Raw genomic sequence first — 12,407 nt, 5'->3', positions numbered from 1 at the left:
GAAATCATGTGAAATGAGGATCATTTTCCCAATTTGGTTCAATCTAGATTACTTACAAAAGATATTTAACTCGGTTTGATCCAAGGACAAGCTTCTTCACACCTCCAAGTAAGGGTTATCTTGTACCATGTTGAGTTAAACACTTATAGCTCATTTTCTAAATCAAACATTAGGTTTGCAAGCCCACAGACATGTCATATGCTACCACTAGATCATTTCAATCATACAAGCAATAGTGGTACCATACAAGCATCAAATTCATTTGATTTTCATGAATGAGCCTAGAACATGATAGGAATGACTAGATGCACTAAACAAGTCCTTAGCAATGGATGAATGACATGTCAATCAACTTTACCTTGCTTTGCTCGAAGGAGAGGCATGTCATATAGTGGGAGTGCATCAACACAAATTGGAGAAGTCAAGTATGTTCAATTCATTCCTTAGCTTGCAAAACCTCTTCTTATCAAGTGGCTTGGTGAAGATGTCGGCAAGTTGATCTTCGGTGCCCACACTCTCAATGCAAATGTTCCCTTTTTGTTGGTGATCTCTTATGAAGTGATGACGGACATTTATATGCTTTGTTCTTGAGTGTTGAACCGGGTTGTTGGTGAGCTTTACGGCACTTTCATTGTCACATAGCAATGGCACTTGCTTGAATTTGATCCCAAAGTCACTCAAGGTAGCCTTCATCCAAAGTAATTGAGCACAACAACTACCGACCGAAATGTACTCCGCTTCGGCGGTTGAAAGTGCTATACTATTTTGCTTCTTTGATGACCAAGACACAAGTGATCTTCCTAATAGTTGACATATGCCCGATGTGCTCTTTCTCTCAACTTTGCATCCCGCATAATCGGAGTCCGAATATCCAATCAACTCAAATCTTGCTCCTTTGGGATATCATAATCCAACATGTTGTATATGCTTCAAGTACCTCAATATTCTCTTAGTTGCCTTCAAATGACTTTCTCTTGATGAGGCTTGAAATCTAGCACACATGCATACACTAAACATCACATCCAGCCTTGATGCGGTCACATAGAGTAGACTTCCAATCATGGACCAATGCATCTTTTGATCCACCATGTTGCCACTAGCATCACTATCCAAGCTTCCACTTGTCCCCATTGGTGTACTAATAGCTTTACTTTCATCCATTTCAAACTTCTTGAGCATGTCCTTGATATACTTGCCTTGACTCACAAATGTGCCATTCTTCATTTGCTTTATTTGAAGACCAAGGAAGTAACTAAGCTCTCCAATAATGGACATCTCAAACTCACTTGCCATCATCTTGCCAAACTCTTCACAAAAATCTTGATTTGTTGACCCAAAAATAATATCATCAACATAGATTTGCATTACAAATAAGTCATTTCCAAGCTTCTTGGTGAAGAGAGTGGTGTCAACCTTTCCCATCTTGAATCCCTTAGAGAGTAGGAAGTCCCTTAATCTCTCATACCATGCTCTAGGTGCTTGCTTCAATCCATACAAGGCCTTTCTTAACTTGTACATATGGTTGGGTTTCTTTTCATCCTCAAAACTAGAAGGTTGCTCAACATACATAAGCTCATTAATGTACCCATTTAGAAATGCACTTTTTACATCCATTTGGTACAACTTGATGTTGTGGGCACAAGCATAAGTTAGCAAGATCCTAATTGCTTCTAATCTTGCAACCGGGGCATATGTTTCTCCAAAGTCAAGACCTTCAACTTGAGTGTAACCTTGAGTCATTAATCTTGCTTTGTTCCTTATTACTATCCCATCTTGATCTTGCTTGTTCTGAAAGACCCACTTAGTTCCAATCACATTATGATCCTTAGGCCTCTCAACTAAATCCCATACTTGGTTTCTTGTGAAGTTGTTTAACTCTTCATGCATATCATTGATCCAATCAACATCCTTCAAAGCTTCATCTATCTTCTTAGGTTCAATGGATGACACAAATAAGAAATGCTCACAAAATGAAGCCAATCTTGATCTTGTTTGCACACCTCTTGAAATATCACCAATGATAGTGTCCAATGGATGATCTCTTGCAACATTGGTTGGTTGAAGCACTTGCACTTGATTGCTAGCATTTGATTGATCACTTTGTTGAGATGATGAACTAGCCATTTGTTGATCTTGCACATTGCCATTACTAGTGCTTGCTTGGATTTGATCATGAGAACCACTATCTTGCACATTTGAGTTAGAGAGCACTTGATTCTTGTCATCTTCAACATCAATCACTTCTCTAGGCCTTATATCACCAATGTCCATGTTCTTCATTGCATTGACCAATTGAGTGCCTCTTACATTATCTAGATTCTCATCTTCCTCTTGGGAACCATTTGTTTCATCAAATTCCACATCATGAACCTCCTCAAGAGTACCACTAGCCAAATTCCAAACTCTATAAGCCTTGCTAGTAGTGGAGTAACCAAGCAAGAAACCTTCATCACATTTCTTTTCAAACTTGCTTAATCTAGTGCCTTTCTTCAATATGTAGCATTTACAACCAAAAACCCAGAAGTATGCTATGTTGGGCTTTCTTCCATTCAATAGCTCATAAGGTGTCTTCTCTATCATGGGGTGATAATAGAGTCAGTTGCTATAATAGCAAGCCGTGTTGATTGCTTCAGCCCAAAATGAATGACTCACACTGTACTCACTCAACATTGATCTTGCCATATCAATTAAGGTTATATTCTTTCTTTCAACTAGCCCATTTGATTGAGGAGTATACTTGGCCGAGAATTGATATCTAATTCCAAATTCATCACATAACTCATCAATTCTAGTGTTCTTGAACTCACTTCCATTATCACTTCTAACCTTCTTGATTGTTGTTTCAAACTCATTGTGAATGCCCTTGACAAAAGATTTGAATGTTGCAAACACATCACTCTTGTCACCAAGAAAGAAAACCTATGTGTATCTAGTGAAATCATCCACAATCACAAATCCATATTTATTTTCTCCAATGCTAGTGTATGTGGTTGGTCCAAACAAGTCCATGTGCATTAACTCAAATGCCTTAGATGTGCTCATCATGCTCTTCTTAGGATGTGTGTTACCAACTTGCTTTCCGGCTTGACATGCACTACATAGCTTATCCTTCTTAAATGTGACATCTTTCAAGCCTCTAACTAAGTCATGTTTAATCAATTTGTTCAATTATTTCATTCCAACATGACCAAGCCTTCTATGCCATAATCAACCCATGCTAGACTTAGTGATCAAACATGTTGACAATTGAGCTTCTCTAGCATTGAAATCAACCAAGTATAGATTCTCATATCTAAATCCTTTGAATATCAAGTTAGAGCCATCTACACTTATAATCTCTACATAATCCACACCAAATATGCACTTGAAACCAAGATCACATAGTTGAACTACCGACAATAGGTTGAAGTTCAAGCTCTCTACTAATAGCACATTAGAAATGCTCAAGTTATTGGATATTGCAATCTTATCAAGCCCTTTGACCTTGCCTTTGCCATTGTCACCAAATATGATACTATCAATCCCATTGCTCTTGTTTTCATTGATTGAATTGAATATTCTTGGATCACCGGTCATATGTTGTGTGCACCTACTACTAAGCACCCAATGCCTTCCTCCGGCTTTATAATTCACCTACAAAAGAAGATCAATTCCTTTTAGGTACCCAAACTTACTTGGGTCCTTGTAGGTTAGTCACCAAGATCTTTGGTACCCAAATGGCCTTCTTCTTTGGGTCCACAATTGGTGTACCAATGAACTTAGCCTTCACACTATTGGTGCCCTTATAAAGCATGTAACAAGAATCAAATTTGATTGATGATACATTAGGTAGCTTGTTCTTGTTAGTCTTGCAATTTTGCTCTATATGCCCAACTTGCTTGCATCTATTGCAAAACCGACCATTGCCCTTCACAAAGCTAGCTTTGGGAGTGACAAAGGCTGCCTTGCCTTTCTTGGGGGTATAGCCTAATCCCTCTTTGTTGAGAGAAAACATTTGGCTACCCAAGCACTTTAGCAAGTGGGCTTCTCCACCATAGGCATTGCCTAAGGCACGAGTGAGCTCATTCACCTCCTTCTTGAGGTTCTCATTTTCCACCATAAGTGAGGCATCACAAGTGAGACCATCACTCAAAGGTGAAGTGGAAGTAGTAGTGCTACAAGAAGTGTTAGTGGAAGCAACTAAGATGGACTCATGAAAAGATTCATCAATAAGATCACATGTTAGTCCCACATCACATGTTATGATCACTTGCTCCTTCTTGGCTTCCTCCACTTTGACTTGCTCAATGAGAGAGGAGTGAGCCTTTTCAAGCTTAGAGTGAGCTTTGCCAAGCTTCTCATAGGCTTCCATTAGCCTCTCATGAGTGGCATTGAGCTCATCAAGGGATTGCTCAAGAAATTTGACTTTCTTGTTCAATTCCTTGCACTCCTTTCTTTTCATCTCAAAGCAAGTATGCACTTGCTCACACATGTCCATGAGCTCCTCCTTGGAGTACTCCTCATCATCATCATCATCACTCCTACAAGCATCACTTTCACATTCATCATCATCACTCACATTATATTTTACCTTGGTAGGTTTTGCCATGAGGCATGTCAATGGAGTGTCGAAGATGGAGGGCTTGTTGTTGATGGCGATGCTTGCTAGTGCTCTCTTGGTAGATTTCTTGTCATCATCACTAGAGCTATCACTATCCAAAGAGCCATCACTATCCCATGTGACTACATAGCCTCCACCCTTCTTCTTCTTTTGGAAGGTCATTCTCTTCTCCTTCTTCTCCTTCTTTTCTTTCTTATCCTCCTTGTGCTTCTTCTTCTCATCCTCATCATTGTCACTATTATATGGACAAATTGCTACTACATGATTGGGGCTCTTGCAATTGTAGCATCTTCTCACATGCTCTTTCTTCTTAGTGTGATCTCTTCTCTTTCTTATACCATAGCCCTTCTTCTTCATGAATTTTCCCATCTTGCGCACAAAGAGAGCCATAGCTTCATCATCAATATCACTAAGATCATCATCATCACTTGATTCTTTCTTGGACTTGCCCTTGTTCTTTGATGATGATGAGCTAGCCTTGAATGCTATGATTTTCTTCTTCTTGTCTTCTTCTTCCTTCTTGTCATCCTTGTCATTCTCCTCCCTTTCCACACGATATGTATCTTGTGTCATAACATCACCTAGTACTTGGTTGGGGGCAATATCCTTCAATCCTCCTCTTATGATTAGCAATCTTAACATCTCAAATCTTAGAGGTAGGCGCATCAAGAACCGATGAGAGATGTCATCATCCTTGATCTTCTCTCCCAAAGCCTTCAAGTCATTGACAATTACTTGCAATCGATGGAACATCTCTGAAATGCTCTCATCTTCCTTCATCTTGAAGCTTGTCAATTTGTCCTTGAGAATGTACAATTTGGCTCTCTTCACCGCCGGTGTGCCCTCATACGCTTCCTCCAATCTTGTCCACACCTCATTTTCTCTTTCACAATTCTTGATTTGCTCAAACACCTTGGAATCAATGGTATTGTATATGGTGTTAAGAGCCATTGTGTTGCATTGCTTGTTAGTCTTGTCTTGGTTGGTGGGATTGTCGGGATCAATGATAGCATAATCATTCACGGTCACTTCCCATACTTGATCATTGATTGAACCAAGATACATCCTTATCTTTCTCTTCCAATAATCATAGCATATGCCATCAAAGAACGGTGGTTTGCCCCCACATGGTTGAACACAACTTGAGCCATAATTTGACACTGAGGTTGTTAAGCCTTTAATCAAACGGTGACCACGGCTCTGATACCACTTGAAAGGTCCTAGTATGGCTAGAGGGGGGGTGAATAGCCTATTTAAAAATCTACAAATCAACTAGAGCAATTTGATTAGTATGACAAAAGGCGAAATGCAAACTTGCTCTAGCTCTACAAGGGTTGCAAGCCACCTATCCAGCAATTCTAGTTGCAATGATTACTAGACACACAACTTGCTATGATACTACTCACTAAGAGCTCTCAATCTTGCTACACTAAAGAGCTCCACTAGATGAACTTAAATAACAAATCAAGCTCTCAATTCTAGTTACACTAAAGAGCTTGCCACAACTAGTTTGCAAGAATATAAAAGAGTGAGTAAGATGATTATACCAACGTGTAGAGGGATGAACCAATCACAAGATGAAGATTAAGCCAATCACCGAGAGAATGCAAATGACAAGAGACAACCGATTTTTCTCCTGAGGTTCACGTGCTTGCCAACATGCTAGTCCCCATTGCGTCGACTAACACTTGGTGGTTCGGTGGCTAAGAGGTGTTTCACAAACCTCGTCCACACGATTGGACACCATAAGAACCTATCCACAAGTGAGGTAACTCAATGACATGAGCAATTTACTAGAATTACCTTTCGGCACTCCGTCGGGGAAGGTACAACTCCCCTCACAATCACCGGAGACGGCCACGAACAATCACCAACTCGTGCCGATCCTCCAACGCTGCACCGAGCCGTCTACGTGGTGGCAACCACCAAGAGTAACAAGCGAAATCCGTAGCGCAACACGAATACCAAGTGCCTCTAGATGCAATCACTCAAACAATACACTTGGATTCTCTCCTAATCTCACAATGATGATGGATCAAAGATGGAGATGAGTGGGAGGGCTTTGGCTAAGCTCACAAGGTTGCTATATCAATGAAAATGTGCAAGAGAGTGAGCTTGAGCCGGCCATGGGGCTTAAATAGAAGCCCCCACGAAATAGAGCCGTTGTACCCCTTCACTGGGTACTGATCGGGGTGACTAGACGCTCCGGTCCAGTTGACCGGACACTGCGCCTCAACGTCCGATAACCCGATGGCGGCCATGTGTCTCCTGCGTTCAACGGTGATCATTTGATCTCAACTGTCATCTTCTGACCGAACGCAGCAGCTTCAACTGATCAGACGCTAGACCCTCAGCGTCCGGTCGTTTATAGTAAGGTACCGACGCCGACCGGACGCGTCCGGTCAGTCGTGATCGGACGCAGCCCTAGCGTCCGGTCATTCTCCAGCGACACTGCTTCGTCCGACAACAGGACCGGACACTACCACCAGCGTCCGGTCACCTTCAGAGCCAGCGTCCGGTCGACTGACCGACGCTGCACGCTAACTGCCACTACTGACCGGACGCTGAGCCTTAGCGTCCGGTCACTGCGTGACTAGAGTCCGGTCCACTCTGTGGGACCTTTCTCATCTCCGTTTCACCTTTAACTTCTTCACCCTTGGTCAAATGTGCCAACCACCAAGTGTATCACCTTATGCACATGTGTTAGCATATTTTTCACAAACATTTTCAAAGGTGTTAGTTCTCCACTAGATCCTAAATGCATATGCAATGAGTTAGAGTATCTAGTGGCACTTTGATAACCGCATTCCGATACGAGTTTCACCCCTCTTAATAGTACGGCTATCAATCCTAAATATTATCACACTCTCTAAGTGTCTTGATCACCAAAATAAAATAGCTCCTATGGTTTATACCTTTGCCTTGAGCCTTTTGTTTTTCTCTTTCTTCTTTTTCAAGTTCAAGCATTTGATCATCACCAATGTCATGATCTTCGTCATTGCTTCATCACTTGGAGTAGTGCTACCTATCTCATGATCATCTTAATAAACTATGTTAGCACTTAGGGTTTCATCAGTTAACTAAAACCAAACTAGAGCTTTCAATAGGATGGAGCGGACCTGGAACCATGGCAGCACGGACCAGGGCGGACCACGGCAACGCGGACTAGGGCGGCGCAGCTCGCGCTGTAACGCAAGGGAGCGTTACATTCAGCAGACTGATAGGTGGGTCCCACTAAACAGCAGGTGACGGCGTCAAATCCACCATCCATCCCAATCCTATTTATTCCTTCAACCAAATACAAAATGAGTACATCACATCCCCTGTCAATCAAATAGAAAATAGAGTTGTCCCGTCCTAGAAATAAAAAAACAGGACGGTCACACTCCATCTTGACTCTCAACCAAACGCTACCCTAATACCCGAACAAAAGTTGTCACGTTGCCAGCGAAGATGCAACCCATAGTAGTAGAAATGAAACGAAAAAGTTGCAATATAAGATTGGATTATAAATGAAGGCCGGAATCGAAGGGGTTACGCTTGTGAAGCTGGCTAGTTGTGTGCACACATGTGCAGGTGGTGTAAATTCCTTCCGTCCATGCGAGGGGCAGCACTGGCTCGTGGCCTCGCACTGTAGACGACCCTAATCCCTGTTCAAGGGAGAAGGAATATTCCTGCGCTTGCGCAAGGACGGATGCCTCCTACTGACCTTGCTTGCACAAGCATCCTACCAAAGTCTAATCTGAAAGCAAAGAGGACTGAGGATCCAAACCTATAGAGATAGAAAGCCCCTCATAAAAAAACTAATTGACTTATTTAGATGATATTTTCCTAGATTGCTCACTCTGGAAAAAAAAACTAAAATTCCAAGACAATTTGAGTTTCGGAACTAGCCCTAGGTCTTGAACCATCCTCCAAACTTTTCCACTGGTGGTTTATTAGGCCGAGAAAAGCTTGGATCATGCGAGCGCTTGTATTGCGAACACTCCCAGGCTCAACCGATCGAAATTGCAGTTTCTCCATGCAGATTAACAGTTTCGTGTGGGCATAACAATTAAAACTAGCTGCTGCGTGCGTCGTATACCTAGTAAGCACTGCGAAGCCTAACAATAGTTACGGTCTTAGTACTTCATTTGAATTCATATTTGCACAATAATTCTATTAGCAACAAGCCAACAACCACGTCCAAAATAGGAGCAAGACAATTGTAACACCCCAAAATTTATCTCTTTTAAAAATAGGTTTAAAATAATTTATTTATGAATTTTATGCTCATGACAATGTAGAAAATAATTTTTTTTGTTAAATTAAAATTCATCATAAGGTAGCAACATGTTTGAGCATACATGCCTTTGCATTTGATTTATTTGGGTTGAGTGGTTTTGATTGAAAAATTAAAATGGTCTAAATTGCTTTTGCAAATGAAATTAAAAATGGCTTTGAAATAAAAGAAAAGAAAATTAGAAAATGAAAGAATTTAAAAAGTTATTCTTGGAAAACTTACCCAAAATTTGCTCATTTTTGTTTGAATTAAAAAGTGTATTTTAAATCATATTCAAATTTGATTTGGTTTACATTTGGATTTGAATTTGAAAACAAAATGGAAAAAAAAATTGGGAAATGGAAAATTTCCTTTTCTCTTGATCTGGCCCGAGGCCCAACTCTTCCTTTTCTCTGTTGGCCTGCTTCTCCCCATCTTTCTCCTGTTTCTTCCACGCGTAAGCCAAGCTCCGTGCCCCTCCCGCCTACTCCCTCTGTCCACTTGGTCCCACGCCTCCCCCTTCTTCCACTGACGCGTTGGGCCCGCATGTCAGGGTCGTCACCTTCCGCCAGTCGTTCCTGTTCTAGACTCCAGCCGACGAGAGTCCGCCTCCACCCCGCTCCGTCGACTTGCGTGCGCTGCAAGCCGAACCGCCCCATAAGTATCAGCCGAGCACCTGCACCGCTTTCCTCGAACCCGAGTGCACGCCGCCTTTGCTGCACCGCCGCCTGGAACCCTAGCGCTGCCATCTCGAGCCGTCGAGAAGAGCTCTACGTCGCCGCGTTGCTTAGTTGGTCCTCTGTTATGGTAAGAACATCCTAGAGCTTCTAGTTAAGTTCCTAATCTCGCAAAACTCCTTAATTCCCTCTGTCTCCTTCTGTTACGGCCTACGCCGTGTCGCCAATGCTCCGCCGCCGCCCTAGCTTGCAGCCCATCGTCTCTGTCCGCCAATAGATGCAATAGATCATAGAGTCGAGTTCGCAGTGGTGTTCTCTATCTTCCAATGCCATTACCGAGCCTAATTAAGCCCCGTAGATGTTTCCCCAATTGCTCTGACGAGAAATCGTCAATGCCGGCGTATCCACCGCCGCACGTTCACTGTTTCGGCGCCGGCATCTTTTCCCCTCCCCATCTTCTAATCTAAGTCGATCAGTGAAGATCCAACGACCTCAATTAGTTAATACCCCTTCGCGTTGCTTAATTTCATAAGAGCCCCTCGGGTTTTTAATTTAGAACCCGCCGTCCCTAGATTCTTTCAAAAGGGCCCCTGTTTTTCATCAAAATAGGATCCGCAGTCCTCGGCCGGATTTAGAAACCAGATTTTAATTATTTAATTCAAAAATCAAGTTCCATCTATTTACAAGATTGACACTATCTTCTGTAGGCTATATCTTCTCTATTTTAACTCTGATTTGACCCGTTCAACTTGTGTTAGGTTCGTAATTTCATAATCTACATGTTTATACTACTGATAGATAAGTTTTCAACTTTTAAAATTCCTGGTTAGATTTAATCTATTATTTTAAAGGAAATCTTGTTTAATTCATATCTTCTACGTTTTAGCCCCGTTTTGATCCATTCAAGTTGCATTGGATTTGTAACAACGTAATCTACGCATTAGTAATAATTTTTACTATGGAATTTCATGGTTTAAGCTCTAACTTGAATAATAATTATGCAACTAGATTTTATAAATAAAATATAATTTGTTTTACTTTAGTTTTATAATTCAAATCCAAATTTGACTTAATTCAATTTATATATGCTTTTATATAGTTCAAACACATAAAGTTTATAGTTGTATATTTTCTCTTATGAGTAGATCTTTTGGTAGCCGTTTCTTTTCTCATAAGAGCCCCTCGGGTTTTTAATTTAGAACCCGTCGTCCTTGGATTCTTTCAAAAGGGCCCCTGTTTTTCTTCAAAATAGGATCCGCAGTCCTCGGCCGGATTTAGAAATCAGATTTTAATTATTTTAATTTGAAAATCAAGTTCCATCTATTTACAAGATTGCCACTATCTTCTGTAGGCTATATCTTCTCTGTTTTAACTCCGATTTGACCCGTTCAACTTGCGTTAGGTTCGTAATTTTATAATCTACTTTTTCATACTACTGATAGATATGTTTTCAACTTTTAAAATTCTTGGTTAGATTTAATCTATTATTTTAAAGGAAATCTTGTTTAATTCATATCTTCTACGTTTTAGCCCCGTTTTGACCCGTTCAAGTGCGTTGGATTCGTAACAATGTAATCTACACGTTAGTAATAATTTTTACTATGGAATTTCATGGTTTAAGCTCTAACTTGAATAATAATTTTGCAACTAGATTTTATAAATAAAATATGATTTGATTTACTTTAGTTATATAATTCAAATCTAAATTTGACTTAATTCAATTTGTATATGCTTTTATATAGTTAAAACACATGAAGTTTATAGTTGTATATTTTCTCTTATGAGTAGATCTTTTGGTAGCCGTTTCTTTTCAAACCGTAGCTCTAATTAGAGTGCTTTTCGTGTCTATATGATTGTAGCGAGACATAGATTCATTTTACAAACTTTTCATCTTGATTTTATGTCTGGTGTACAGTTCTAATTTAGATCTATTGTTTGCTTTGTGTATGATTGCATGGATGCTTGTGTGGTGCTTTATGATCATATCTAGTCGGTGAGCTTTGCGTAGAAGGATCTAAGTTTTAAGATAAGTATAGCATGGGATCTTCCTTGTTGATCTATACACCTTTAATCATTTAATTCATGTTGTATGTGTCTACCTCGATTACCACTAAGGATTTCCTAGTACTTTGTACCTTTTGCCTTGATACCTATGGGATAATGCATTGGGTAGTATGATGCTAGTGCTCAACCACAACCATGATCTTGTAACTTGACTAATGGAATATGCAATAAACGTTAAAAGATGTTTTTAGCAACATATAACAAGGGGGCTAGAGCATTGGGCTATTTTATGGTGCTCTAGATTCCTCTCTCTAAGGACTTATCTATAAGTGATCATCCAGGACTTACAGTACAGCTATGAGGGCTACATGGCTCTAGCTTTAGCTCAGTATGAAGACCTTTTATAGCTTGTTAGTGGTTACCTTTATGGCACAAGAGGGGTGTGTTCTAGGTTGGATATAGTGCAGCCTCTGTCCATCAGTGTATAGGCTCGTATCATTGTGCCTATCGGAAGGGGAGCCCTACATTCGTAGGCCATAGAAACCTAGCGGCCCTAACTTGTTAGATAAACCTTTGAAAGGCTTCATAGTGAACCCTATCGACCTTCTTTGGTAGTGGGTCAAGAGGTTGATCACCTCAGGCGAAAGGGTAAATCATGACTTATAGTGAAAGTGTACAACCTCTGCAGAGTGTAAAACTGGTATATTAGTCGTGCTTACGGTCACGAGCGGCCTTGGAACCCTTCCGGAATAGATGATAAACACTGATGATATTGATGATAAAGATGCTGACTAATGATTACTGTTTATGCTATTTATTATTCATATTTACCTGATCATGTGTTTATGTGGGCTTGTGAATAAAC

Source organism: Miscanthus floridulus, chromosome 16 (assembly GCF_019320115.1).
Source record: "Miscanthus floridulus cultivar M001 chromosome 16, ASM1932011v1, whole genome shotgun sequence".
Classification (NCBI taxonomy): Eukaryota; Viridiplantae; Streptophyta; class Magnoliopsida; order Poales; family Poaceae; genus Miscanthus; species Miscanthus floridulus.
Note: the sequence above shows the minus strand (reverse complement) of the source record.